This window comes from Armigeres subalbatus, unplaced genomic scaffold (assembly GCF_024139115.2).
Source record: "Armigeres subalbatus isolate Guangzhou_Male unplaced genomic scaffold, GZ_Asu_2 Contig491, whole genome shotgun sequence".
NCBI lineage: Eukaryota > Metazoa > Arthropoda > Insecta > Diptera > Culicidae > Armigeres > Armigeres subalbatus.
The window spans coordinates 82,118-98,994 of NW_026943251.1; the positions used below are offsets into that span (position 1 = coordinate 82,118).

Below are 16,877 nucleotides of genomic sequence, written 5' to 3' on the forward strand. Positions count from 1 at the left end.
TCAACGGGCACAGCCGACCATCCGATCTTTCACCTTGCCCACCTCTCCACCACCTCCTGCTTCTTTCTCTCTTCTCTTCTCACTCGAAGCTTTCCACGGTTTGCCATAATCATCGTTCTTGATTGCTGTCATCTCTTTGAGTATGCTGGGGCACAACCGCACGATCCGTTGCTTCTTCGAGACTTCCTTGCTCTCCCATGGCGAGTCCCCTGCTTCGCTTCTCCGATACGTAAGTATTTTGGATGCTCATTGGTGTCTGCTGTGTGTCTGCTGTAAGCTCCGCTCCCTCTCTCAGCGTTTTTCAGCTGCTTCAGCTCTTCTTTTGGGTGCTACTGCTGCCTACGCCATCACTGTTGATCGCCGCAGCCTCCCACTTTTTGCGAAAACATTCGCTCCGCCTGCTCCTTCGTTTTGAATGCAGGACTTACGGCGTCTGAAGCCACGCTACATTGAAGTGTAATTTAGAATTTCTTTTTGCGGAAACCAAGAGCTGTTACGCCTGGAAGGGAAGTGATTTTCGAAACATTACTTCAGCGCCTTTATCTTTTGATGGATTTTTAAGATTAATATCGATCAATCGACTCGGACACTCTCCAAAAGCAGTTTTCCAATTTCAAGGTTGAAATTTAAGCATTTTCAACGATAAGCTATTGAAAATATCAGCAATTCTTGTCGATAGCTGAGGTCAATAAAATGTCAAAAATATAATCCAATTCCTCGCGATTTCCTAATACGGACATCAAAATTCATTGCCACATGTCTTCGGGTTCACCCGCAAGATTTTCTTTTGTGTATAAAGAAGCTGTGTCTCCCCCATATGCGAGCTTCATTGGCTTCCCAGGTTGTGGACAGCAGTTGCGCGTGTACTGGACGTGCTTTTTGCTCATCAATTTTTTTCTCGTTCGTTTGCTGTGCTTAAAGCGTACGCGAGCATACGCAGTCGCCAGTGGATAGCTGCCGCAGTGGGTGCCTGTGGAGTATGCATGAAAAGAAGAGAACGCATTTCTTGTCGCTCTATGTTACTGATGACGGTTGAATGCAGTGGTGTCGGTTGCGATCGATGCAATCGCCCATCCGCATGGCTCTGAGCTCACGGCTAAAGGCGCCGATTATGGTTGAGCTGCTACATGGACAGTGTGGTGCGTGAAAGAAGATTAAAATTAGTTCAGAGAGATTTGGTCTGTTCATCCACAGGAAAAGTTATGGGTTTCACAATTTTTAAATCTTCGATTTCGAGATTTATTATTATTTTATAGGTTTAATCATCGTAGTAGGGGTCAACTGCTCCTTGACTTGTTTCTTATTTTGATTTTTTTCTCAGAAGTAAGCGCGCATAAGTTAGCAATAAGGAAGCAACAAAATTGCTGCTGTATTTCTTTGTTAGGGCGATAAGATGAATATATATGATGTTTCAGTATGAGATGGAAAACGGACAGTTCCTACATAAATAGCACATTTTGTCCAAGTCTGAAAATTTTTATTATAGAATTTTTAAACTTTAAATACTATCATCAATACGAAATCTATAAATGCTCTAAATTTGCTAGAGTAAATAAGAGCTGAATAGTTAGATACAAAGCAATTCTCTGATTATGTATTTAATAATGACTTCTAGCCTTTCCAGAAGTTTTGAGAAAATAAAACAACCATTGCATAATACCCCATAGCCAGCATGGGAAGTTATCATTTGGGCCAATATTAATACCTAGTAATCAAGCCCCATAGATTCAAAAAGTTAGAATATAAATACGTTAGACGTTTATATACAAGTCCCATGTGTCTTTTCGCGGTTATGTTTAAAACATTATCCTTTGCTCGTTTTTTTGTATTCGTTTCCAAGGGTTGACAAGGGTTGACGTCCTTGGACAAAGTCCCAGCTACCGATTTACTTGCAACAAGTTCCATTCGACGCAGAATCCGGTCCAATTGATTCCTATTGAAAATTTGCCAGATCGGACCATGCGCTCAGAAATTATGGTCAAAATACTTTTTGTTATAAAAAGCGCATAAATAAAGTCTAGCTCACACTTTTTGGTACTTATCCTCAACCGATTTACTTGCAACAAGTTCCGTTCGACGCTGTTCTTTTGATCCCTTTCGAAAATTTGGCAGATCGGACTATGGGCGCAGAAATTATGGCCAAAATACTTTTTGTTCTCTAAATTAATCAGATTTCGTGTAAGTAAGTATTTCTACGTGAAGTTAAACGATTTACAATTTGATATGGAAATGCTAACATCATCTTCCAAACTTCTGGACGCACATGTTCAGCAAGATAGAATTAGAGGCAAAAGTATAGAATTGATAGTTCCGTTAGGATACGGCAGGCATGAAGAATGTTTTTTTTATATAGTAAGTCGATTTTGAAAGCGAGCGGAGGGGCAATATGTTGTGATTGCACATATTGACGACCTTTCCTTTTGCCAAGCTCCTGTATGAAGAGGAGGGAAGAATATCAGTGTGGAAGCTTGATATATCTCCACTGGCAAAAGGAAGGTGGTGGTTTGACTTGCTCATATTCCATCGCGTGCGGAAGGATTTCATATCGACGCGAGTACTCGCTCCAAATTTCTAACATGACATCAGCATTTAGTCGAATAGGATTTTTATTGCACAGTTCTTGTTTCCTTCGTCATTGCGTCCGTCTCGTCGCAACCAACTTGGCTGCCTTCCGAGAGAGTAGAAAGAAGAACAAAGCAGAGAAAGGCACTGCTGCTGTACCGTCGACCAATAACAAATGAATTGATTGATGCCCCTCACCAAGGGTAGTACACTAAAAGTAATGATTTCCGGTGTGTATTACTTTCTACGTGAAGTTAAACGGATTTTACAATGTGATAAAGTGGAAATGCTAATTCTATCATGCGTGCGCGTTTGCTCTGTGTTTTTCTTTCCGACGCAAGAATGATCGCGCGATCGTCCGGAAGTGATTAGTTCTGCTTTACAGTGCGGGTTAGTGTGAATTACTTTGACATAACTTCGTACAAAAGAATGATTTACTTCCGCTACCACAGGTTATTTATTATAGATTACCTTCTCATCTGACCTCAACTATCACTTTTCCGTGGCACACGGAGACGGGGAGAGAGTCATCGGTCTCACTTGTAACAATTAGGCAACCCTATAACCAGAGACCAGCGGAGTGAAAAACTGTCGAAAATGGCAACGTATGAAAATGCATGAAATCGTGAAAATAATATTGGCAAAGCACTTCTTGAACTTTTTTGCTTGCTTCTTATGGAAGCAAAAAATGTAATCGGGTCGAATCAGTGGAATCGCTTTTGACGGTAATGATTTTGAAACAAGATGGCGTCTTTCGCCGATCTCTCATATCTCTAGTATTTCTAGTAACAATGAGTGTAGAATTATTTTTTCTCTCCTAATCCCTAAATTGACTGTGAGGACGTAGCCGGCATCGTTATTGGTCTCGAATTAATGAAACTTCAAAGCATGTACAATGACAATAGTTTTCTAATCTCAATTATTTCCAATAGTTTTCGAAATGTTTCTGATAAGCATTGAATAATCCTGATTCCATTATCATCAACCAGGGCTGATAATAGTCATCGTCGCAACAAGAAAAGCTCAGCAGTAGCGACGAGTTGTCTTCAGTGCTATCTTCCGATCGCATCGCCAGCCCGTGACGCGCACGACGGTCCGGGTTTTCGTCGTTCAAATCCAAATCAATCGTCAACTGACGTGACACTGAAGAACGAAGACTTCCCATACCATTATTCTTTCGGTCGGCAGCTGCCATGCGTGAAGATTTTTTATCAATGTAATCGTCTTCTTTGAGCGTGTTTACAGCAGCACACCAAGTGAGGTTAATCCTTTCGGAAATTGCATGGCGAAAGGCATCTTAAGGTTCAATTTCAAAAATTAAAACACCTTAATCGAAAAAATATTTGCAGGGTGCAGTATGAACACCATCCTTCACTAACCGGTACCAAATAGTTTTTTTCGCATGAAAAGTTCTAATTCCTTGAGAAAACCTGCGTTAGATGTCTTTCATGTTACATAACCTCTGGCATGGTTAACTCTTGCTCGCTATTTACCACGCATATACTATAGCGTTTGACGTAGCAGCTAAGTGAGTAGAAAATCAGCCACTGCCAATAATTCATTCTATGAAATAATGAATTTGAAGTAACGTATGAAGACATTTGTGTTACCAAAGATCCTACTATTTGTTTATTTGAGACACCATTTCCGATGTTTTAAACTACTCCGTCTATGATGACGTGCAGTACCGTGAAGAAGTGACGACGAAAATCGTCATAACTTTTGGCTGCGCGACTATCTCCGGGGTAGGCATGCGGCGCGAAAAAACTGAATAGGAATCTTATGAAGAAGACTATATTGTTTTCGCTTTCTTCTTACGACGAGAACGACTATTGTCAACCCTGTCATCAATCAAGCCATATATGTCATACTCGAGCAAAAGTACTGGAAAATATAATGAGAGCACATAGAAAACAGTTTTGATTTGAAAAATGAATTTATAATTTGTTTTCAAATATGGAATTATCATGATTGATTGCTATTATTTTAACTTCATTTTGCCTTGTAGATTTCCTAATTTGTATGATCCAACATCCAAACTACATATGTCCTCTTTTGTTATCGGAACCAATTTCAAAATTAGGCTAGGATTTTGCTCTCATCGATATCAGGAATATTTTTCGATTTGATGCCACAGTAAGATTTTCTTCTATACGCTGGTTATTTTCATAACTGTTAAAATGATCAAAAAGATATCAAAATTGCGTAGTCATAATCGGTGATTTCCACTGACATCAAAAAAGTTATCGATTTGCTCTCAAGCTTCGCTCGGGTATCTCTAACATAAGTGTAAAGATTCCATTGAATATAGAAATAATTCAATTACTAATGTTACTCGAATTATCGATGGTAATTTCACGGTAACTCAATCACGTCCAGGCTCTCCGTTAACTATATCGTAAATAATAGTTGCATTAGATACTAAAAGCAGCATAATATATGTCTCACCGTGTTTTTCCTGAGTTTTCTATCCATTTTCCATGCAAAAGAAAAAAAAGTAATGGAACATAGGCGCTAAATATATCAATTTCATGAAAGGATTCGAGCAATAGCCTTGTGTGACTAATTTAGGAGCGATGTCATCATAATTGCTTAAAACCAGCTACGCTTCTGCATACACATTATTCTTTTTATCCCATTTTATCGGAATAGATTATTACTTATAGATAATAGGATGTGCAACACGCGACTGCATACCAAACCAGGAATACTCTGATTATAGAATCCTTGTATAGGTAATGTAACGCCAAAATGAATGTTTGTCCCAACAGTGACACCTCATATGCGAAAAATGAATGACGCGACCTTCTAAACGTACAATACACCGATGAATTGACTGAGAGGCAAACATAAAGCGCGAGTTTCACGTTGCCTCACAAGGCTCAAAGCTGCCGTAACAACCGATATTGTGATTCATAAGAGAGCTATTGTCCAGTAAGTAGTGTTACTGGGAAAAAGGCTAGCTGGCGAGATGTATCATAAGGATGCACCCCGTCCAAGTACGACGGTCGACAGAGAATATACCGAACGGAATAACCCCGGAGCGAAGGGAGATTGCTCATAAACTTTTATCGGATCATCGGATGAATCTGTTCCAGGTGGAGAGTAAGAAATTGTACCGAAGGCGAACGACCATTAATGAATTATAATTTGATTGGGGAATTTAATCGTTTTTTCACGCTGTTAGTCAACGGAGACAGTGTCTCAAAAGTATATCAACGACTGGATTTAGGAGATAAATGGCGCACCCGAGAGTATTTTCCTGTCCTGGGCCACGTATGTTGACCGCAGAAGCGTGGATTGAATACCTGTGAAACCAGGTTTGGTAAAAGTTGAGTGCTAACAACTGACCAGTATGAACTGGATACAAAATTGATTATGGATGTCCGTTTGGGAATGAGGTGCCGAACGGTTCATCTAGATTCGGAAAACTGTTGAAGCCAAATTTGAATCGTAGTAGAGATGACGCTTATTGCTAAGGTTCGTCAATGTATGTATTTTTTGCCTATTAGAGGTTTCATAAATTCTTTACGAACAATGATCGTGAGCACAATTATAAAATAATTCTATCTTATTCTCTACACCTAGGGGGTTGGCGCTTAAATTGGAAATAGCATTGGATCCCAGTAAAAGTGCTCGTGCTGCCAAGAGGAGTTCACTGCTCGAATATCCCTGCTCGGCTATGGCGGTAGAAGCCGTGAAAGTTTCCACATCGATACCGTTCAAGCGAGCACACGCGAACCCGTATTACAAAATTTCGCCAAAGTTTCACTGCCGTCTCCAGGCGCCATTTACTTGGAATTGGACCGTTTGATAGCAATGACATGTCATCGAACCTATATTTCATCTCAAGAGCAGAACCTCGATGAGGAGGCTTGAGTCTGCCCGTCGAAATTCGGGATCGTTTATGGCGGCGTTTCCGAACAATGGCGAACAGCTTACTTGAAAGGATGAGAGCTGTTCTGAAAGTGAACTTCTAAAAGCAGTTGAGTACTTTGAATTTGGCTGGTCCATCGACTATTGCCCAGGGAAAAATATCTCTAGCATTGACTTGCTTTGAGACAGTGTGTCATGCAGTGCTTTGATTGCTTTGGGGAAGCTGCCCATGCAGCACTTGCCTCTTCAAGTGGAGCTTCCTTTGTAACTCTTCGACAGCAGTTGATCAGCTGTTAAACATATAGGTTTGATCTACATGTTGACGACCGACATGGGTGAATTCAGCACGGTATCAACATACAAAAAGAATCGTTCTGGAGAAGGATTTCTCAAGCCAATGTGGATAAATCAGTTAAATGGCTTCTATGATACGTTTACATGCTAATACATTAGGCATAAAGAACTACGATGAAACAGGATCAAGAAGGCTGATATCTTTAGCAAAGAAGTTGAGAGAAATAAGAAAGCAGTAAGGTCATTAATTCCAGCGGATAGGATGCAAGCTATATGTCAGGACCTGCGATGGGGAAAGCAGACAAGCGGTAGCATTACTTGCATGAAATATAAACTAATCTATTTCTAAAAATAACAAAACAAATTTCAATAAGTAAAAGGAACGTTTTATTTACACATTTTTGCACCTCCTGATGGTGGCGCATATATTTGGTTTTAGTAATCCTACATTCGTACTCTTCAGTTGCATTATGAATTTTTCCGATAAAGTGGACGGACCGCAAGGTGTTAGTAGCTGTTCCGAAACTGGTTGTTTCTGTCCTCCAGTGAAGTAACTTATTGCTGCTCCGGCAACAATGGCTATTATTGTGCCAACAACGAATAGTACATGAAGCCCAATCAGAACACCCAAGGTACTTCTATTATCATGTCCATCGGCATCGATGTAGAAGAGGTAGATGTTGCGGATCTGAAAATAACGCATACAATTTTCAGGAACGATTAGTTTTGAATTGAAAAGATGTATTTTCTAACGAAAGATCTGAATGCCAAGGCTGGATGAATATTTTTGTTTGGCTTCACAGTAAGTTTGTGTTTCAAAGAGATTTGAGTTACCAAATAATTATCAGCATAACTGAAAGCACAGGCACAGGGAAACAAATCCGTTCCCCATAAATTATGAACATAAAATCAAGAAAAATCATAAAATTGTCAATTCATGGAATCATGATCATAATTCATGTTTCCAGGAACTTTTCTCACCGCATTGTACAGTAGGTACTGTCAGTCGAAGTAGAATGCATAACCAGTTGCACTTCGATTGTTATGTTTCTAAGCATGGACGATCGAAGCAGCGCATTGGACTTTAACTCAGTGGACTCGAGTCTCGCTCCTCATGTTTTATTTTTCAATCAAATCATTTTCAAATTAATATTAATTTGATAAATACTATAAGAATACAACGAGTTTGCCCAAAGATTGGAAAATTTGAACTAATCCTAATTCCTGAAAGTGAAGTCATTGTTGCGATTTTTATTTGTGTCGTGGGTTTCATCTGTCCATTTTTCCTTGATCACGTATTTTCAATGGTTGAAACGAGAAAATAAATTTAGGATGAAAAAGTGTTGATTATGTCTTGGATCATCTGCAGTGTTTCCCTAAAATGTGACACTAAGATTCAATAGGTTAAATCCGCGATATGGAATTAAATCCGAAATTAATTAAAACATGTGACATGTGTAAGCAAATCTTCTCAGAAAAAAAAACCTATTCAAAAGAGTCAGTTTCTGATTGACTTAAGTTGAGTATAAAGTGCTAAATACGGGTCAAAACGGCTCCTTGAAAACATAGAGGATTAATTACTGTAAATACAGCTGGATTTATGAGCACAAACAATTTGAAAGTGAAACTTTCTTGAAGAATACATCAAGACAGCTTCGTGAAATACACATGTTGATCTAATTGTTCCGTGGGTCTTTACTACTAAAGTATAGAAAAGATCTCTACGAGTATCAGTGAATACGACCACACAGCGCTCGAAATACGTATCTGCAAAGATAACGAAACGTAGTGGGATTAAATGGAGAATACTAAACTCGTCTTAGACAGTTGAATACATTCCTCTTCCAGAACTTAAATATTTTTTTCTGTGACGAAATAATTTTATCCGCAAGGGAAAAGTGACAGGTCCCATCAAATTTACACATCATGCGATATAGTTGTTGATATAAGCGTTTCGAAATTTGTTTAACTTGCCTGCTCCATACTGCTCAAGGAATTTCAATTTTGTCCTACCATTTTCCAGTCCATCTATTCTGAAGTTCCAGCATAAATTCTATTTCATAAATGGTTCCTTACGTTGTACAACCTCGGATCCATCAACATCGGAATAATCACGAGCTCCACGTGCTCCGAACCTTTATAAACAGTCAAAGATTTGATATCGTGTGGCTTTGTTGTGAATGTGAGGAGAGGCTGCTGCAGTGAAGGAGCATATCCAGATCACGCACGTCGAAAAGAATCTGGACAGCCGTCTGATCGCGCTGAGAGTACAGGGTTGCTTGTCGGTGTTTGAAAACAATGAGCTTTTTAAAAGTCCTCAGGTTACATTTGTATCTTTTGTTTGTTCTTTAATTAAAAATTTATACTCAATTATTGCTGATCTTTTTTATGAGTTTGCCTTTGATTCAACCTAAATAATGGTTATTCAATCGAAATGGTGAAATAAACTCAGATTAATCCCCATAGCGGTGATGATGCCTTTCTTGCTCATTATAAAATGTGTCGAGAAAAATTCTTTAGAGAGGTCAAATAGAACAAATATAAAGCAAAATTTTAATAGTTTTTGACTGTTATATAGATTTTTCCACTCACGTTTTGTTGTCTAAAAAAGTATTTTTGACCATAACTTCTGAGTCCATAGTCCGATCCGGCCAATTTTTCAATAGCCAAAACAATGCCAGGACAGGATTCTGCGTCGAATTCGTCGTCATTGCGAGCAAATTAGTCAAGGGTAAGTGCCTGAAAAGTGAGCTAGACTTTTTGCGCACCTACAAACACATACACACACACAGACATCACCTCGATTCGTCGAGCTATATAACACTATGGGTCTCAGAGCTTCCTATAAAACGTTTGTTTTTTGGAACGAACATATAGCCTTCACGTATACTTTGTATACGAGATAGGCAAAAATGCATCAAATATCATTTACACACTTAAAAATTTAGCGTAGTGGCAGCATACCGAATAGACTGGAGATGTAAACCTTTAAATAAGATTTACGTTTAAAATGAAAGAAGTTATGTTATGTTAAATATTAGGAATCGGCATCGTTTGTGCCAGCTCCTTTTTTTTTTGTTGAAAAAGTTTAAGGGGTGTATCTGCCAGAAGAAATTAAAACTCCCTTCAGCCCGAATTTTACAGGATTAAAATCAAAGCTTCTATGAACAAATAAATGTTTTTCTACATAAAAATCAACACGAAAATTTTGTTTGACCTTTTTCAGAGTGTCGTAAAATGGTGTGATTGAATTGAAAAAGTGAGTTCTAATGCGCATTCATACGGTAAATTCTATTTTGTGGTTTAATAACGATTACCATCAAAATTTCAGCTCGAAAATTTTTTCATCACTTTCCTAAAAGCGCTGCTGAATTCAATTGTGGGCACCTTTATTGAGGTGCGGTTATGGGCACCTTCTTTTTATTGACAAATCGTTCAATATCCCTGAGTTTATCATCAAACATATCAACAAACTGATTTTTATGCTGTTTTTATGCATTTTCTTCGAATTATTTAGTCATAATTTATTGTTATAATAAGTTTTATTATTTATTTGTTTTTAGGCGGATCTAACCATTGTATATGCCCTTTTTGGAACTGAGCGTTAACCGATTTACATGCAACAAGTTGCATTCGACGGGGAATTCAGTCTTATTGTTTGCCTAAATGGCAAATTGGACCTTTTAGACATTGCCTTCCGAAGTTTTTGACAAATTATCATTTATTTTCATAGGACCTCTCATTGAGAAGAAAAACGCGAATTTAAAAAAATGCCTGCAATGTATATAAATGAATGCAATATATGTCAATTGATGGAAAAAGTTAAATCCAACTTCCTAAAGTGCTATTGTTGACCTTTCTTTAGTGATTGTTTTCGTTACCTTCTTTAAAGCATGAGAACGGCATTATCACTGCTAGGTGGATTAATCTAGGTTTTTATTGTTTCATGACAATAAAAACTAATAAAATACTCTTCTTGCGCTTAGTTTCATAGGGGCGTAGCTGTATGACGATCGATTTCTCTTAATCGATTTTTATATAATCATTAATAACTCAATTGGCCCCTTACAACCGTGATTATTGATTCTGAGGAATTGCAAAGATACAATCATCCTGTATCATCACCAAACCATTAAATCATCGACAAACTATCGAAATTCGGTACCAATAATAAAAAATAAAAAAAAATCCGATGAAGAGAAATCGATGTATGCAGTTACGCCCCTATGAAACTAAGCGCGAGTCTTTTTCTTTTAAACTGGGTGGATTTCATTTGTTATTCTTCATTATTAGCTGGATTTTCAAGGTGCCCACAACCGAACCATAAAACTGAAATGTCCAAAATTTCAAATTTGCGAAATTGACAATAAAATGTTAATTTACAATTAAGGTGGTTATCAAAAAAGCCACAAATCGGCCATCTTGGAAACCACGTGCTTTTTCTAGTGATTTTTCAAGAGCACGGATTAGAGAGAACCACAACGCCCACAGGGAATTGAAACATCCGTAGATGGTTTGCTTACTCATGCTAAACAATCGACTTTAATTCAGTATTGTACGAAAATTATTACGCTCGATTTGAACTTTTGATGTTAGAAGTAGAAAACCGTGTGGTGAATTTGAAATTCACCACATGGCTTGATTGTATAATCACCTTAATGTCCAAGTTGGGTGGTTTAATCCCTGGAAATAGGCAATTAACTTTGATTGAATAAAATGTTTCAAATTGATAAAATCACACCATGCCGATAGACATATTCCTAGAGGAAGATGTGGAGTGCTACAACGAAAGGGAATCGGTGCAAATGCGACGAGTCAGAGAGAGGCAGCCTCGCTGCTCAAATGGCAAAGAGCATGTGACACCGCAGTCAAAGGTCGTTGGATCCACAGACTGATTCCGGATGTGTCCAACTGGGTCGATGGAAGGTGGAAATTGACCTGACCATGTTTTCTGGTCAACTTCCACCTAACACAGGTGTTGTCTGAACATGGTTGCTTTAAAGAGAATTCCTACACAGGTTTGAAAACTTAGCAGATTCTGCAGAGTGTCCAGAATGTGTGGGTGAGTGGTAGAATCGGCCAGAGCATGTGATGTTCGCATGCCCGCGATTCGAGGTATGGATACAACGCGGACAACTTCGTCGAGAGGATGTGCCGGGGAGGAAGTTATATATGGAATGCGGTGAACACAGCATCTCAATAGATTGTATGTCAGGGGAAACTGCAGCGGTGGTGGCGTCTTGAACAAAACCAACGAATGCAGTAAGGGAGCACCTGTGATGCAGTGAATACTTTACTCACCCCGACAGCCAACATGCTCGCATGGTGGAAGCTGTGGGGACCTCCGTATGTAGATATAGAGGTCATTTGCGGTTTCATGCGCGGTGGTTGTTGTCAGGGAATGCTCGTCCTCAACGTGAGATTGTGATACGGACCGCTGGAGGTTACTATCATAGCTTTTGCGATCGACGGGTGGTGAGGGTTACCAGCCTTGAAGTCGATGTTGTTATTGTATGTGTATTAAGGACGCAGATTGGAAGAGTACCACGATGGTAGCCACTATGGCACCGGACCTTCCACGGGACAACCCACACCTCCGCACTCCTCTCCACCAACGATTCAGAATGCATCAAATAGCATCGAACAAAAGTTTAATACTTCACATTACTAACCTGTTCACTATATTTCCTCACTTCTCGTGATAATGAACATGTTTCTTCAATGAATCCTATGTATTGACCGGCTTGAATTGTAGCATAAATCAGCAGTTTCGTGCCAATTTAATAGCCGTTCTTGATTCTAATTGCGTTCATCACTGCACTTCCACTTCTTCTCAAGGGCATTGGAAAAATCAATTTTTTACTCACTTCTCCGCACATGAGCAGCCCGAAATGTTGATAGAATACTAAAATTAAACACCACTTTTGGGAATCACTCCTTATTTGAACCGAAAACTTAGTATAAACTGCTAGTTTTGCCCGAAAAAACGATTAAAAAAGAAACTGAACGCGGAGCGAATGTAAACACCGCGGTGCACCGGCACCGGCTTTGGCAGCAAACTTATAAGTAAGGGTGGCTCAAAAATAATTTTTGCTTCGCCACGCTCGAGTTGATTATGATTTATAATTTGGGTGTCATCAATGGTTTGGGCTGGTTTGAATAGAGGCTTACAATGCGCAGGTCGTTTCAGGTTTGGCATGACAGATTGATATGGCGAGGTTGGATTTAACATTATTCTGATTCTGGCACCCCCGTCATTTGGGCGCTGGCGAGGGGGCGAGACCATATGACTGGATAAAATATTTAAGAGCTTCAACTCCATAGACAAATCCATATTGAATGGTCGTTCCAATAGTTCCCGGAGTCGATTTTTAATCGAGGTTGCGATTCTTTCGCATGATATTTTAGGCTTCTCCAGAAGGCATCAGTGAAAACGATACCAGTTCATTACAAAATGCAGAATTTGTCTGTGATATCTATCGCACCAGGGGCAGATACTTCTGAGAATCTAGTCTAAGTCCTACACTATCGTACCAGGAGCAGATACTTCCATACCAAAAGTGTGACAGAGGGTGAGTGGAGTATAAAAATGCTATAATGTTGCGTGACGTAATCAATGGATCTTTCACTGCGGTGCGGTTTTCGTTCACTGAAGTCCTCTGGAATGTTGCTTTCAGCTATGTGGGTTCTCTTTTCGCCAGCTTTTGGAGAGGAAGCGCCGTAGCCAGTGTAATAAAAGGTTTGAGTTTCCCATTCTAGTTTTTCATACACAGTTGCATCTGGGGCCGAAAACCTAATTAATGCCAAGACAATAAAAAAATAGTTTTCCATACAAAGCTTAAACCGGCTTGCGCTCAACCAGTTTTTTGTTCAAATCGGTTTTGAGGACACTTTGGAACATGGGGACTGGAATCGAGTGAGCGTGGTGAGGTGCTGGGTCGTTTTTGATCCACCCTACTAATATTCTTTGTTTTTTATAAATTGACGCAATACTACTACAGTATATGAAAGTTTTTATTGTACCAATACTATCAAAGCTTTGTTTGGTACTCAACCCATACCTATTCACCATAACGTCAAGTTATTGTTAGCATAGGCGTGAGCGTTCTCAATAGTCCACCCCTGATGTATTTGCTAACAATTGCGGGCCGGGGGTACTGAGGACTGGCGGGAAGGGTTTTGGTTTTAAGTGGGTCGGGTAAAGAGTTACGCATGACATCACCCATCCCCACACACTACCTGGAGTTAACCTCCTCCACGTTTACTTGCTTGCTCAAGAAAAAAAAAATATTCGCTAGCAGTAAGGTTGTACGTCTAGCTTTCCATTGGTATAAGAATATAGACAAAATACCAACTAGAACCAAAGTTATGGACAAAATTCAAAAGGGTGCTCACAACCTAATAATACTAATACTTATTTGCCTTGGGATTTTTTCTAACAATATTGTTTACTCGTGAAACAATGCAGGTTGTCATTCATCACCTTCACCACCATATTTTCAATGCTAACAAATTTTATCGCAATTGTGCATAAAAAGTGTTCACGTTTTATCGTGTTTTTCTTGGGTTTTAATGATTATCAAGATAAAAATCAATATATTATCAATAGGCGTTATATGTTAACCGTTTTCATGCATAATTCAATATGGAACCGGAACAGTTTCCAGGTTATTCATAATCACGATATTAATTGCTACCTTTTTACATTTTTTACAATAGCATGTTTTTACAAAATAAAACTTTTGATTACGTTTTGACTCAAATTCCGAACATGACTCATATTCCGAACATCCGCTTTTAAATGGCCATTTTAGTTTTATTCGTTTAATTTTCTCCACAGGGACTCGAAATCGTTTATAATCTTGATCGTCAGTACGAAAAATTAATGAATGATTTAGTTTTTGGACGCTAAAACGCCAGTGTTTGGAATATGACTCATGTTCGGGATTTGAGTTAAAACGGTAGGATTCTAACCCTTCTATAACAATTTCATGTTTTGGAAAGATTGGAGTTTCCTCAATAAGCGTCATAAAAAACATTTCTCGCATCCTCAACCGATGGAGACTTATTTTTTAGAGTAAAGTTTGCTAAAATAGCTAGACACAAATTAAAGAATCATGGTTTTGATATACAACATCTGTAAAAAGCATACGCATGCATAAAGGAGTTGAATTATGATACACACGGCGAAGAGAAAATCGACGATGGAGACGTTCCTGTAAAGGAAGAGACTATTTCCCTCCACAGGAACGTCCCCATGTGTGCCAATCATGCAGTTGGCCAGGGAGAGGAAGCATTAAAGGTCTGAACACTACATGTCCACGACTCTTAAAAGTCGCAGTCTGGCTCACAAACAGACATCTGCGAGAGAGATCGATTCCCTTCCATGTTGTAAGATCCCTTCTTTTCCACGCTGATCCTCGCCTCGCAATCCCAATAGATTATCCCGACATCAGAATACTCCTTTGAAGCCCATCCCGAATCACCCACATCGTACACAAGTACCACATACTATAAAAGTGCACAAATTCAGCTGATCCTGGTTGTACTCTATGGTTATGGGAAATATCAATAAATCATATTTCCCATAATCTGGAATTTTACGGACTTCATGTCTTATGGTTAAGACAGTTCAGCGGGACATGACATGTCGCCATTCTCTGGTTATTGTTCGCAGGAAGTAAGCTCCGTTGCCAGTATTTCTGATACTCATATGTAATGTATATTCCCCCCATTTAAAGAAATGCCTTGACGGATTTAGCTGAGCTAAGTCCTCATGAACCAGTAAGACCTTAGCAAACCAGATAGCCATTGTGCTACTTGGAATAGACAACCAGTTTCAGTTTCGCTTCGAAAAGAGAGTTTCAGTATATCCTGCTCAATAAAACCAGGAAATAAATTTTTATAATGTGTTTGGTGAATAATATCCATGCTAGACATCAAATTCCGTAATGGACTATATATACCTACATAATGGTGATATGCATAACGGACGAGTGCAATCAAGCTTATATAAATGACCTTCACACATGTTTTGCTTATGACATTCAAAGAAATGTGTATAAAGGCACCTTGCCGCCTTCTATTTAACTCCCAATATCAATCAGCTTTCATTCATTATAACACTGTCAGTTAGTGAACGATGCACACAATCCATTTTGTTATTAGATTTTGCAAAGTATTTTTAACTTATAAATACCGATGTTTTCGGTGACAATTAACTCGCAGAAAAACTTCCTATTTTCGGATGGTTTCTAAATATGTACTTTTATAAAGCTTCACCACACCAAAAGTGTCTCTTGGACATATCCTACTCTCATAGTGATCATTTAGTGTTCAGTCTTATAATTTGACCTTGTAATTTAAAGAGTGGAATAAAATTAGAAGTGCTACTTTGAAATTTTACCAATTAGTACAGACATCAAGGTTTGATTGATTTAGGGTATCTGTTCCATTATTAATAACATGCTCCTATATCAATAACATTCGCAAAACAGGAAATTCAGACTCAATTTGTGTCGTGTTTTGTTGTTGTCCGGCGTGCTCACTCACTGCTGAAAAAATCACAAAAATCTTCTTCTTCTATATTACCTACATAAAAAATGAATTTCTGGTAAAGAAAAATTATTTTTTGAGGCTTTTTAGTGGAATGCTTTTCCATCTGTCATAAGACGAGTTTAAACAATCCCATTAGATTCCACCCACTTAATTGTATCCTGACAGATGCAATATTTCGACCTCCAACAGTAAAGGCCGTCTTCAGTGTCTTGTACTTGACTTCGATAAGTCGAGTTAAAGTCAAGTACAAGACATCTGAAGTGAACACTGGTTTAACCTCGTCAATGGGATGAATTTCTTATCTAGGCCTTATAGACTCAAAACTACTGAACCGATTGGCGTGAAAAGATTTGTATGCAAAGGTTTTTTGGGAGCCAGGGAAGGTTCTTAAGATGGATTTGAGACCCTCCCTTTTAGAAAGGGGGCTCCCATACAAATGAAACATCAAAATTTCTTTATAACTGGAGGGGAATTAATCGAAGAGAATTAGACTAAATCTTGCATGAAGGGTGGTGATTCGGTGGTGCTTCCCAGAAACCCCTCCCCTTCTGGAAAGAAAGGCTCCCCATACAAATGGAAACAGAAAT

At 38.8% G+C, this 16,877-nt stretch overlaps 1 pseudogene; it reads right to left on the reverse strand.

Annotated features, from left to right (window-relative positions):
• The window catches only part of LOC134204265 (sodium-coupled monocarboxylate transporter 1-like), a 28,621-nt pseudogene continuing 11,744 nt past the window's right edge, over positions 1-16,877 (reverse strand).